Genomic DNA, 14,298 nt, shown 5'->3' with positions numbered 1-14,298 from the left:
CAAGCACCGCACCGCTGGGCCCCGCCGTCTAAAGCACCGCTCCGCTGGGCCCTTCATCTCAAGCACCGCTCTGCTGGGCCCTTCCTGTCAAGCACCGCTCCGCTGGGCCCTTCATCTAAAGCACCGCTCCGCTGGGCCCTTCCTGTCAAGCACCACTCCGCTGGGCCCTTCATCTAAAGCACCGCTCCGCTGGGCCCTTCCTGTCAAGCACCGCTCCGCAGGGCCCTTCATCTCAAGCACTGCACCGCTGGGCCCCGCCGTCTCAAACACCGCTCCGCTGGGCCCTTCATCTCACACACCGCTGGCCCATTGACAGTGCCGGTTCTGTGTCGAGCAGGGCTTCAGGAAGCACTCTGGGCACCATGCCTCCTCCAATAACAGTGGAGTCGGTAATCCATCTGATGGACTGTGGCTTTGCACTCCCCAGGATGGTCCAGTGGGCAAGCCTCCCACTGTAGAGACTTGAGAGACTGTGGCTTTGCACTCCCCAGGATGGTCCAGTGGGCAAGCCTCCCACTGTAGAGACTTGTGAGACTGTGGCTTTGCACTCCCCAGGATGGGACAGTGGGCATGGAGGCCCCTCCTGGATCTGGCGTTGTGGACTTATGCGGCTGAGGTGCCCCCCCTTCCCTTCCCCCTGAGGTGCCTGTAGTTTTATCATCTGATGCACCTGCAGTGTTCTCTCCAATGGTATCTGGTCTCCTGTGTGGGCGTTGCCCATGTGTTTGTGCACATTGGCCCACGGACTATGGAACTTTGACGGAATGTGCAGGACTTTTTGCCTATGTATATATTGTTGACTATGTTCATTCCTTATTTTTGTATCTTTTATATGGCATATTTGCCATTCCTTCAATGGAGCTATTTATACATATATTTTATAGATCATTTAAATTGTGTCTTTGCATTATTCCAGGGGGTTTGTGTGGTGTCACTCTGACTTGTTGCTCGGCATTGGGGTGTAGGTATTTGTGGTGGGGGGGTGGGTGTATGGCGCATGTGTGTGCCCGTAAGCTTTCCTCCTCCCCCCTCGCCTGTGTCGTAGGTGCAGTACTCACCGTTGTCGTCTGCGCCGGCGTTCGTACTCCTGGTAGATGAGCAGGTAGACAATAGCTGGTAGGATGTGTAATTCGGGCTCAATGCTGTCCTCCTTCCTCGTGGAGTGTGTAGAGGTGAGCGTTTTCCCGTTCGTAGTCTGTTTCCGCCGTGTTTTTATCAGCGGGGCTCCCGCCCCGGAAAAGGTGGCGGATTGGTGAGTTGTGATAGGGTGGGAGGTACATTGTCTGCCGCCTGCCTGTTGGCGGTGACCGCCGCACTGTTTGTCGGTCCCGCCGTGGCGGTCGGAGTGTTAAAGTGGCGGCCTGTGTTGGCGGTTCCCGCCAGGGTTAGAATTCCATTTTTTGGACCGCCGGCCTGTTTGCGGGTTGGCTGCCACTTTAACACCGACCGCCAGAGTCAGAATGACCCCCTTAATTCTGTAACCAAGACAGATGCCCATCCCATTCCAAGGGCAGATGAATTGATTGACAAACTAGGTGCTGCCAGATACTTAAGTACCTTAAGCAGGGTATTGGCAAATCAAAATGGCACCAGGAGCAAAAGAAAAGACAGCATTCTCCACACCTGATGGGCACTATCAGTTCACTGTTATGCCCTTTGGTCTAAAGAATGCCCCTGCCACCTTCCTAAGGTTGGTGAATCAAGTCCTTGCTGTCTTGGAGTCCTTTAGTGCAGTTTATCTTGACAGTATTGCTGTCTTTAGCTCCAGCTGGCAGGATCACCTGGTCGACCTGAAGAAGGTTTTGAAGGCCCTGCAAGCAGCAGGCCTCTCTATCAATGCATCCAAATGTCAAATAGGGCAGGGAACTGAGGTTTACTTGGGCCACCTTGTAGGTGGAGGCCAAGTTCAGCCACTCCAGCCCAAGATCCAGACTATTCTGGAGTGGGCAGCTCTAAAAACCCAGACTCAAGTCAGGGCATTCTTTGGCTTGATTGGGTACTACAGGAGGTTTGTGAAGGGATATGGATCAATAGTGACACCCCTCACAGAACTTACCTCCAAGAAAATGCCCAAGAAGGTAAACTGGACTGTAGAATGCCAACAGGCCTTTGACACCCTGAAACAAGCTATGTGCACAGCACCAGTTCTGAGAGCTCCAGATTACTCCAAGCAGTTCATTGTGCAGACTGATGCCTCTGAACATGGGATGGGGCAGTTTTGTCCCAAACAAATGATGATGGCCTTGACCAGCCTGTTGCTTTCATTAGCAGGAGGTTACTCCCCGGGGAGCAGCGTTGGAGTGCCATTGAGAGGAAGGCCTTTGCTGTGGTTTGGTCCCTGAAGAAGCTGAGACCTTGCCTCTTTGGTACTCACTTTGTAGTTCAAACTGACCACAGACCTCTCAGATGGCTAATGCAAATGAAAGGTGAAAATCCAAAACTGTTGAGGTGGTCCATCTCCCTACAGGGAATGGACTTTATAGTGGAACACAGACCTGGGACTGCCCATGCCAATGCAGATGGCCTTTCCAGGTTCTTCCAAAATTAAGACTCTCTTGGGAAAGGTTAGTCTCATCCTCTTTCGTTTGGGGGGGGTTGTGTAAGGATGCCTCCTTGGCATGGTTACCCCCTGACTTTTTGCCTTTGCTGATGCCAAGTTATTATTTGAAAGTGTGCTGAGGCCTGCTAACCAGGCACAAGCACCAGTGTTCTTTCCCTAAAACTGTACCTTTGTTTTCACAATTGGCACACCCTGGCATCCAGGTAAGTCCCTTGTAACCTGTACCCCTGGTACCAAGGGCCCTGATGCCAGGGAAGGTCTCTAAGGGTTGCAGGATGTCTTATGCCACCCTGGGGACCCCTCACTCAGCACAGACACACTGCTTGCCAGCTTGTGTGTGCTGGTGGAGAGAAAATGACTAAGTCGACATGGCACTCCCCTCAGAGTGCCATGCCAACCTTACACTGCCTATGGCATAGATAAGTCACCCCTCTAGCAGGCCTTACAGCCCTAAGGCAGGGTGCACTATGCCATAGGTGAGGGCATAGGTGCATGAGCACTATGCCCGTACAGTGTCTAAGCAAAACCTTAGACATTGTAAGTGCAGGGTAGCCATAAGAGTATATGGTCTGGGAGTCTGTCATACACGAACTCCGCAGCACCATAATGGCTACACTGAAAACTGGGAAGTTTGGTATCAAACTTCTCAGCACAAGAAATGCACACTGATGCCAGTGTACATTTTATTGTGAAATACACCCCAGAGGGCATCTTAGAGATGCCCTCTGAAAACATACCAACTTCCAGTGTGGGCTGACTAGTATTGCCAGCCTGCCACACACCACACATGTTGCTTGCCACATGGGGAGAGTGCCTTTGTCACTCTGTGGCTAGAAACAAAGCCTGTACTGGGTGGAGGTGCTTCTCACCTCCCCCTGCAGAAACTGTAACACCTGGCGGTGAGCCTCAAAGGCTCACCCCCGTTGTTACAGCACCACAGGGCACTCCAGCTAATGGAGATGCCTGCCCCCTCCGGCCACGGCCCCACTTTTGGCGGCAAGGCCGGAGGAGATAATGAGAAAAACAAGGAGGAGTCACTGGCCAGTCAGGACAACCCCTAAGGTGTCCTGAGCTGAGGTGACTCTGACTTTTAGAAATCCCCCATCTTGCAGATGGAGGATTCCCCCATTAGGATTAGGGATGTGCCCCCCTCCCCTCAGGGAGGAGGCACAAAGAGGGTGCATCCACCCTCAGGGCTAGTAGCCATTGGCTAATAACCCCCCCAGACCTAAACACACCCCTAAATTGAGTATTTAGGGGCCCCCAGAACCAAGCAAGATAGATTCCTGCAACCTGAAGACGAAGAAGGACTGCTGACCTGAAAGCCCTGCAGAGAAGACGGAGGCACCAACTGCTTTTGCCCCAGCCCTACCAGCCTGTCTCCCCACTTCAAGAAAAACTGCAACAGCAACGTGTCCTCCAGGGTCCAGCGACCTCTGAAGCCTCAGAGGACTACCCTGCATCTAAAAGGACCAAGAACTCCAGAGGACAGCGGCTCTGCTCCAAAGAAGAAACAACTTTGCAACAAAGAAACAACTTTTAAAGGACCGCACTTTCCCGCCGGAAGCGTGAGACTTTCCACTCTGCACCCGATGCCCCCGGCTCGACCTGCGGAGAAACAACTCTACAGGGAGGACTCCCCAGCGACTGCAACCCTGTGAGTAGCCAGAGTGGACACCCCTGAGCCCCCCCAGCGACGCCTGCAGAGGGATTCTAGAGGCTCCCCCTGACCGCGACTGCCTGCTTCTAAGAACCCAACGCCTGGTAAAGACACTGAACCCGCAGCCCCCCAGGACCTGAAGGATCTAACCTTCAGTGCAGAAGCGACCCCCAGGGGGCCCTCTCCCTTGCCCAGGTGGTGGCTACCCCTAGGAGCTCCCCCCCCTTGCCTGCCTGCTTCGCTGAAGAGACCCACGGGTCTCCCATTGAACTCCATTGCAAACCCAATGCCTGTTTGCACTCTGCACCCGGCCGCCCCCGTGCCGCTGAGGGTGTACTTTTTGTGCTGACTTGTGTCCCCCCCGGTGCCCTACAAAACCCCCCTGGTCTGCCCTCCGAAGTCGAGGGTACCTACCTGCTGGCAGACTGGAACCGGGGCACCCCCTTCTCCATTGAAGCCTATGTGTTTTGGGCACCACTTTGACCTCTGCACCTGACCGGCCCTGAGCTGCTGGTGTGGTAACTTTGGGGTTGCCCTGAACCCCCAATGGTGGGCTACCTTGGACCCAACTTTGAACCCTGTAGGTGGTTTACTTACCTGCAAAACTAACAAATACTTACCTCCCCCAGGAACTGTTGAGATTTGCACTATTTTTAAAATAAAATAGCTTATTTCATTTTTTGCCAAAACTGTACATGCTATTTTGCTGATTCCAAGTTCCTATGATACCTAAGTGAAGTACCTTTCATTTGAAGTATTGATTGTAAATCTTGAACCTGTGGTTCTTAAAATAAACTAAGAAAATATATTTTTCTATATAAAAACCTATTGACCTGGAATTGTCTTTGAGTGTGTGTTCCTCCTTTATTGCCTGTGTGTGTACAACAAATGCTTAACACTACCCTCTGATAAGCCTACTGCTCGACCACATTACCACAAAATAGAGCATTAGAATTATCTCTTTTTGCCACTATCTTACCTCTAAGTGGAACCCTTGGACTCTGTGCATGCTATTTCTTACTTTGAAATAGTACATACAGAGCCAACTTCCTACACACTGGGTCTGGTACATGCAAGACAGGGCTAGAGTCACTGCAGCCCTATATGAACAGGTGTCACAGGGCCCTTTTCAGGATGAGGAGAGGGTGCAGGGAGTACCACAGGTAAAAGAATTACCAATAAAATTGAGTGCACCATTTGAATTCGTGTCCCCTGAGGATAAAAAGCATGTTTGTTTGATTATTGATTCAGATTTGTACAATGTGTGTCAGACTTTAAAGCAAGAGCTGCTTGAGATGTGTAATTTTTACACTGATTCTTGGTTCACTGCCAATGGTTTCACCGTTTGGTTTTCCACATGGCTTGTACATAACTGGTTCAATCCCCTTGCAGATGTTAAAGAGAAAAATTCAGAGACAGAAGTGTCCACCCAGAGTTCTGACTTAGTGGGGATGGCTAAGTGGGTGCACCAGAAATGTGGACATCTGGGAGAAATAGTCACTTACAGGTGGGCAGAGATTAGAGAAATGCACATTTCCCTAGATTTGATAAAAACTGTGATTCCTATTTGTCAGCACGCACAACAGCAATCTGTCCCACAAACAGTCACAGAGCAGTTGTGGAGAGGAAAGTTACCAGGACAGATATGGCAAATTGATCAGGTTTTAGGGGGAGTGATTGCTGCAGATTACCAAGGAGAAATCAAAATTATGCTGATAACTGGAAAGGAATCTGATTTATTCATACAGATTGGAGACAGAATTGCCCAACTTGTCAAAAGTGCAGTGAATGGAGGTTTGGTAAAGAAGGAGTCTGCCCCAGCCCTTCTGACAGTGCAAGGAAAGGGAAGCTGTGGTGCAGTAGATAGAAACCTTAGTGCTAAGGTGTGGGTTGAAGCCCCAACTAACCGTCCAGAACCTGCAGAAATCATAAGAAAGGGCCCCAAGATTATAAAACAAGGAAAGGAAGAGGAAGGGCACATTTCAGATGACAAATGTTATTTGCAAGAAAAGTCATACTTTTTTCTTTTGCAGATCCTACCACGTCTCGCCACTGACCATGAGTGTGCTGTGTGGTCTCCCTTCGGGTGTGTGCGTGTGTGGTCGGGGGAGGGACCGTACCCCTAACCTGAACCTGATTGAGTAAAGTACCAACCCCATGGATCCATTTTGCGCAGCTGGCGCCTTCAGTTCAAGATCAACTTGTTTGATTACATTCTTCCACTGGAACTAAGCAACATTATCAGATAACTGTGTGTGTTTTTTCGCATGGAACTCTGACTTTCACTTACATTCCAGCAAACCTTTCAGGTGGACCGTGTATCTTTACATGAGTAGAACTCATGCTACATCAACTTGTTGTTTTAGAGACACTCAGAGTATATACGTTTCAGTCTTTTCTGTGTAGATGTATCTGATGTGAAAGGTTATGATATCAATATGTTAATCCACTTTCATTGCTTTACAGTGATTGCTTTGATCATTCAAATCTGATTTGCTTATAATGTTTTTTTGTTGTTGATGTTTTTGTTTTTTGTTTTTATTTGAAATAAGAGGTATGTAAACAAAAATTCATTGGTCATAGGGTGGAATGTGATGCTATTAATTGTGTTTGACCAATGATTTTGTGTTTCACCACTGCACATATTAGTTTCTCAATGTTCACCAGTAGCACATTACATGTTGTGTTCAGTTTAGCTGCCTATTGGCTTTAACATGACATTCATTAGACATTACATTTGGTATTTGGGTTGTCTGCCTATTGGCTGCTTTAACATGGAGTTAAACATTACATTCTGTATTCAGTTTAGCTACCTATTGGCTTTGACATGGCATTAGACATTACATTTGGTATTTAGGTTAGTTGCCTATTGCCTTTACCGTGGAGTTAGACATTGCAGTTGAGACATTGCAGATGAGCTCTGTTTTTCCAAGCTGTGTTTTTCCACATGATAGACCAAGCTGTGTTTTTCACACCAGACCCTAGCTGATAATAGCATGTAGATTTTGTGTTTACCTCTCAATCCAGTCTGAGAACAAGTGAGGCTTGGAGAATTGGCCACTCTCCAAGTTTCTTCGGTTCTCACACTGAGTTTGCCTTTAAGGATGGCTCTGGACTACAGCAGAATTAGAATGAATCTGCTTTGAATTCAGACAGGAACGGAGACGTCAGTTGCCTGTCTCCCGTTTGGGTAGAAAATCTCTTTCTCGTAGTTGAACGGAGTCATCAACTTGAAGCCCCAGAAAGATGAAGCTGAGTATATGCCCTACAGCCCTACGGTGATGCAATTTTGACTTTTATGCTTTGCTTTAAAGTTATGCTATAATATAATCACATGTATTTGCTGTGTACATTGCAACTGAGAAGTACTTTGATATATTTTGCTTTCATTGCTGCGACTACTTTTGAACGTGTGCTTCCAGTCTACTAATTTCACATCTCAGGAAACTCGTGGAGAAGTAATAATAACAATAAATGTCTTCTTTAAACTCAGAAGTGCATTCCAGAGAGGTTCTGTAAGCTCGGTCATGAGATAAGAGCAGGAAAGCAGAACAGCATCAAAGTATAAATATGGTGTAGGGTTTGCGACAAATTTGCATCAAAACTTTTGATGCAAATTTGGCGCAGGGAGAGTATAGATATGCCCCTGAGTCTGTATGCTATGTATCAATATTCTACAACCAAAATATGGTGAAAAGGTTACTGAGACTCTGGCTCAGCTCTACAAGGTATGCATTTCCACACATGGGTGGCACAAGTGAATTTACTTTAATGCACCAATGCTTGAATGTGAAAAGAAGGTTTTTGCAGAACCCAACCAAATACATAGCTGAAGTGGTGTCAGTGCTTTGGAGTACCTAATAGTTACCTAAACAGGGATTGAGGGACACCATGGTTAGAAACACACCTCTTCATTCTCTTCAATACCAACCACATGGGCTCACTAAGAAAAAGGCACTTTGGCAAAAAAAACATGTTTATCTCAACAGGTGTACCCTGTTGCTAAGCACATCTAAAACAAAAACACAGAACATGATTAAAACTTCACAAATGCAGGTTGTGAAAAACAAGAATAAAATGAACATTTCTATCATGGCTAAAATGCCATCTAAAAACCTAGGACTGTAAAACCCACTTCTATGCACTATGCTAGAAGAGCATGGAATAACATACCTTGCTTCTATATTTTCTTAGGGAGAATGAGTGCACTGTATACCGGTTTACAGCCAAACATTGTAATTATCAGGAGTCATGGAGGCTTTGTTCCTTGCAAAACATGAATACACATTGCATCATCTCGTCTCAGACTCACCCGTTCAATATCAGCCTTCAGTACAAAAGGTGATACAGCAGCATTTCTGGCAGTCATGTTTATTGCATCGTTATCTGGAGTGAAAGACCTCTTTTGACAAGGGGTCATCTGGCAGTCCTTTTATTCTGTATCTTAATCAAGATGTAATTTCCAACTCACTGTAGGAACGTCTGGTATAACCAATGAGCATCAATATGTGAGTCTAAGACGCAAATGCATTCTTTTAAACAAATAAGGAAAAATTGTGACAATTCATACTCTACTGTTTAGGTAATTGTTCTTGTTTGATCTTGAAATTGAGATAACAAGGCATTTGTTCTGGAATGATGTTGCATCAATGCATCAGGTGTCTTCTTGATGTTTATATCCGAGTGACTTGGCAGTTTCACAGGTTCCTGGAAAGATAAGGACAGACGACATCAGTGTCAAAGGCAGACATGTTCATTCTCAATAAATACAAAAAAAGGGTTGTGCCCTATAGTCTTTATGTCACTGTATCCAAGTGCCCACTTCCCTTTCGTTTATTAAACTAAAGGTTTGTTGGGGAGAAGGCAGTGGTCCACAGGACCATTGTCAACTCTCAAACAAACAAAAAAAGTGAACTTTTCATTTCAAATGCAGTCCTGTTTCCATTAAGTAAAATAGGCTGAGTTTAAAAAATGGTTGCTTTATTTAAAAGCAATCACTGCATTGTAGTCTGCTGATTGCACCAGGCTATCACTCCTGTGATTGGCTCTAATGAGAGAAAGTTGCAATATGCTACCTAACGCATGAATGTTAATGAGGTAGCTTGCATTGCAACCCTCTTTGATTCCTTATTTTGTGAACCGATCTATTCATTTATAGGTCTCTTCGCAAAATAATTTAGTGGTTGCAAAAAGCCAATGTACAAATTGTGACTGCCTTTGGCAACCACATTATTAGTACATGAGGCCCCAAATTCTTTGTACCTGACAGCAAAACAAATCCCCTTGTGATTTGAGAATTACAACTCTGTAAATGTAACTTGTGCAATCAGGTGCCCTTGAAATCTTTTGTATGTAGGACAAACAACTTGAAAGGTGAAGCAATGCATACTTCAGCATTGCAGTATAATGCAAAGGCCACTCTCAAAGCCCCTTTGGTTGATTACTTTAGCATTAAACATCACACACGACAACAGTGGCAGCGATGCTTCTGGAATTCTTAGCATGTGAGAATGTAAACGGATGGACACTTTGACACATCTGAGCATGGACTAAGTGGATATGAGAAGTGGAGTCATACGTTGGGATCTACTGCTGGAAATTAAAATTGAGATTCTTCCAAAATCCCTTATGATCCCCCTCTGGGAGATGTTCCTTTAGTAACTATTTTGTTTGTCAGTTTATTCTTATGATCTATGATTTTGGATGACATATTTTTTAGTACAGGTCCAGATTTTCATACAATGCAAATGACTTACACAAATGAGATGGCCAGTTTGCATGAATGTCTATGCAAACAGAGTAAGCTGGACATGGCATCGCATATTTTATTCAAATTACCTTTTATTGAATTATTTTTTGCCATTTGGTTACTCTTAATTCCAGTTCTATTGACTCGGTTATCATTTTTCACAATTGGTGAAAGACTATAGACATTGCTCCTCCTTTAGGGTGACTGCTTTTAGGATTGAGCGCAAAAGCGCTCTGCCCCCTGTTGCAATCTTTCTGTGGGCTTTTAACCACACCCATGTCACGCCCATCAGTTTTGTTGGTTTGTGGGCTTGTCTTTATAAATTAGCTTGATTTCATTTGTGAAAGGCATGCATACGTGATGCCTTTTCTGGTGTTTAGCCCTCCTTGACAGCACCGGTAAACTACTGAAAACCTACAAGGCTTCATATTTTCCGCATGGCTTCTGGGCTACTTTTTTGTTTTATTTCCTACGCACTGCAATCTCGGTAGGCAGTAGTTGAGTGCTTTGCATGACATTGACACTGTTACATAGATAATTGCATAACTGATGATACGTTTTACTGCAAGCGAACTTCTGTTTCCTTTTGTCTGCTCCTTCACGCTTATCGCATGGTGCTTTCAGTTGGCTTGCTTATGTAAAACTGTATTACTTTTCATTTTCAAATTATGTGGCAAGAAAAGTCTGGTTAGGACTTTAAAACGCTAATAGCTCTAAGTCAAACAAATGCCAGACCCATTGCATTGCAAATGCTTGTGTTTCTTGGTTTCACATATCGGGTATGTTATGAGAAAATCTGATCAAGGGGCAATATAGTCTTTCCATCACCCTAACACGCCTTTTAACCATTGGTCCATCATTAAAAAATTAAAATATCTTCCTATCTGTTTTGCTTATCCACAATTAACTACCCTAGCTAAGTGTATCTGTCAGAGTTTGGAATTCTCAATGTATTTACTATGGTGACAACCTTATGGTTTTTCATTAGCGGCATTTTCTAGTGCCACATGCACACTCATATGGCTACTGATCTTAACATACCTATAGTTGAACAGTACACACAGCATCAGCCTCTCCCTCCTGCATACAAGGTCACCAAAGTACTTGGTAAGCTTCTTGGCCATTTGATGGCAACTTAGGCATATAGGCCCTCAATATGACATTGGCGGTAAATGCAGCTTACTGCCGCGCTGACAGCTGACAACTTACCGCCACGCTGGTGAATATCCGTTCAGCATATTATGACACACACACACCAATCTGGACAGAATACAGACACATACACAAATCCACCAGACCAATGGTCAGTGATAAACTGGCGGTCCCAAAACCCACACTGTTACCCCAACAGAACAACCTTCATCACATTATGAACCGTGAATCACACCAGCGGTAAACCATTGGTGGTACATACCACCGTGCTCACAATAGACACCCACATACAAAACAACACTACATTGGCCAATACGAAAAACACACACCTGACACTCATACACACACCACACCCAAACCACTATAAAACAGACATCCACATTACCCACAACCCTTTACCAACAACTATTGCCACCACGAGGCTGAGAAAAAGAGCACAGAGACAACTAGACACACACACCACTGATACCCATACAACCTTCACGCACTCCAAATCACACACCCCACCACATTACCCAACACACCCTCACCTACTCACATCACACAACAACCATGGCACCACAAAGGTACCCCCGTTTCACTGAGGAGGAGTTAGGGGTCAAGGTGAAAGAAATCGTCAAGATAGAGCCACAGCTCTTTGGAGCACAGGTGCAGCAGATATCAGTAGCAAGGAAGATGGAGCTATGGCGGAGAATCATGGACATGGTCAATGCCATGGGACAACACCCAAGAACAAGGGATGACATCAGGAAGAGGTGGAATGACCTACGGGGAAGGTACGTTCCATAGCAGCAAAACACCAGCTTGCCATACAGAGGACTGGCGGTGGACCCCCCTCCTCCTGCCCCACAACTCACAGCATGGGAGGAGCAGGTTCTTGCAATGCTGCATCCTGAGGGACTCGCTGGAGTTAGCGGAGGACTGGACACTGGTAAGTCAACTGTTAACAATTATCACCCCCATACCTGCATGCCATCACACACCCTCACCCTCACTCCCATCACCCCACCACATCCCACACACTCCACCATCACATCTCACTAATCCCAATTCCAGGCCATGCATGCTGTACCAATGCATGGTCACCCCTCCCAGCCCTGCATGGACACTCATCACTAAAGCATGCACAGCATAGGGAAACTAACATAACCACAATACACCAACACACACAAGCAAAAGCTGGCAGGGGAACAACAATCACAGAGGGGAAGCTACAGAAATACAAATGTCCGACACTTAAAGCATAATACATCATTTACATCCCCACAGCTACCCAGGCCAATGTCACCGGAGAGTAGGTGCCACCACTATCCAGTCCCCCGACAGAAGAGGCCCAAAGAGATGTCAGTAACTCTGGACTTCTGAATCTGGACAATCTACCTGGCCCATCAGGGACCACTGGACAGCCGGTCACCCAAGCCCACTCACAGACCACCACAGAGGCTCCCCCATCAGGAACCAACACCCCAGCACCCACCATACCCACACCTTTGTCACCAGGACACATCAATCAGCAGTGTGCCCACCTGTACAGGGACCCCAGGCCACACCTCGCACACCAGACAATCAGGGATCTGAGGTCAGTGGCAGTGGGCACACCGATCACGGGACAAAGGCACAGGCCAACAGGGACACTAGGAGGACTGCTGTGTGCCAGGGGGAGGACATGAGCAGGGAATCAACTCTCCAGGAGGCACTCTCCGAGATCCTGGGAGCCTACCAACATTCCCAGGACACAATGGCCCAGATCCTATACAACGTGCAGGAGAGTAGGCGGCTGCAGGAGGGACAGTATCAGGTGATAAGGGAGGACTTGCAGGCCATTAACAACAACCTGATCTCCATAGCAGGGGTGCTGGCAGACATGGCCAACATCATGAGTGAGGCAACAGCACACCAGTGGGCCCCTGTTGCTAGCCAGTCATCTGAACAGTCCTCTACTTCCGCTGCCGCTAGTGGCCAGGAGGCCTCACCACAGGACCAACAGGCTACCAGCACCCCTCCCCCTGCAGAAGGTAAACCACCCTGCAAATGTTCCCTGCAAACCAGACAGAAGCCAGAGTCACTTGCCAAGACCACCGCCATGAAATGAGACTCTCCTGATTGTCCCCCTTGTATCCCACACTGTCACCTTGTCCACTTTGAACTGCCATAGCTCCCCTTCCTATGTCCCCATGGACAATGCACCTGTGCTACAAACAGACTGGAACAATACCCTGGACTTTTTTCCATCATCAGCCCATTCTATTGCACTTTCCCCTCTAAATTTTAGCAGAATAATAATCACCCCTGGATAAAACTTGACTACTAGCATTTCATGTATTGCAAATTTGTATTGATTGAAACAGCTACAACCATTGCAAATGAACTGTAAATAGCATGAACATAGAATTAAGGACCTGTAGCTGGCTGTTGTGATCACATCAGGAGAATGTTGTCATATCACCAACATCTGTAAAATGAATATCCATAGGTAACAGTAATTAGGGGGAAGAAGTGGGTAAGGCCAGCATGCCAATGCCACACAAAATACACCAATAGTTATAGAAATGTGAAGTTGCATTGTCTCACCTGCGTGCCATTGGAAATGATGACGTATCACCAATGTTCTGCTATACACATCTTCATCCTCTGCCTCCTCAGCGTCACTGTCCTTAGGGTCCACTGCTGTCACAGGAGCATCTCCAGTCTCCTCCTGGAGAAAAGGTACATGGTGTCTGAGGGCCAGGTTGTGCAACATGCAGCATGCCTCTACTATCTGGCAGACCTTCTTGGGTGAGTAGCACAGGGATCCACCTGTCAGATGGAGACACCTGAACCTGGCCTTCAAGAGGCCAAAGGTCCTTTCAAGGATCCTTCTGGTTCACCCATGTGCCAACATTTTTCTGCCCTTGTCCTGGCATTCCTCACAGGGATCAGCAGCCATTATAGGTTTGGGTAACCAGAGTCACCTGCAAATATTGACGGACAACATTTAGCCACCCACTATCCTATATGGCCAATACCATAGGCATACACCAACATATACTGGGTGGGAATCAAGGATCACCTATTAGCCACACCCTCTGCCTCTGTAGTTGGGACATCACATTTGGGATGCTGCTATTCCTTAGGACAAAGGCATCACCGATCCAGGATACTTAGCATTGGCATGGGAGATGTACTGGTCCGCCAGGT

The sequence above is a fragment of the Pleurodeles waltl genome, chromosome 7 (genome assembly GCF_031143425.1).
Source record: "Pleurodeles waltl isolate 20211129_DDA chromosome 7, aPleWal1.hap1.20221129, whole genome shotgun sequence".
Lineage (NCBI taxonomy): Eukaryota > Metazoa > Chordata > Amphibia > Caudata > Salamandridae > Pleurodeles > Pleurodeles waltl.
Note: the sequence above shows the minus strand (reverse complement) of the source record.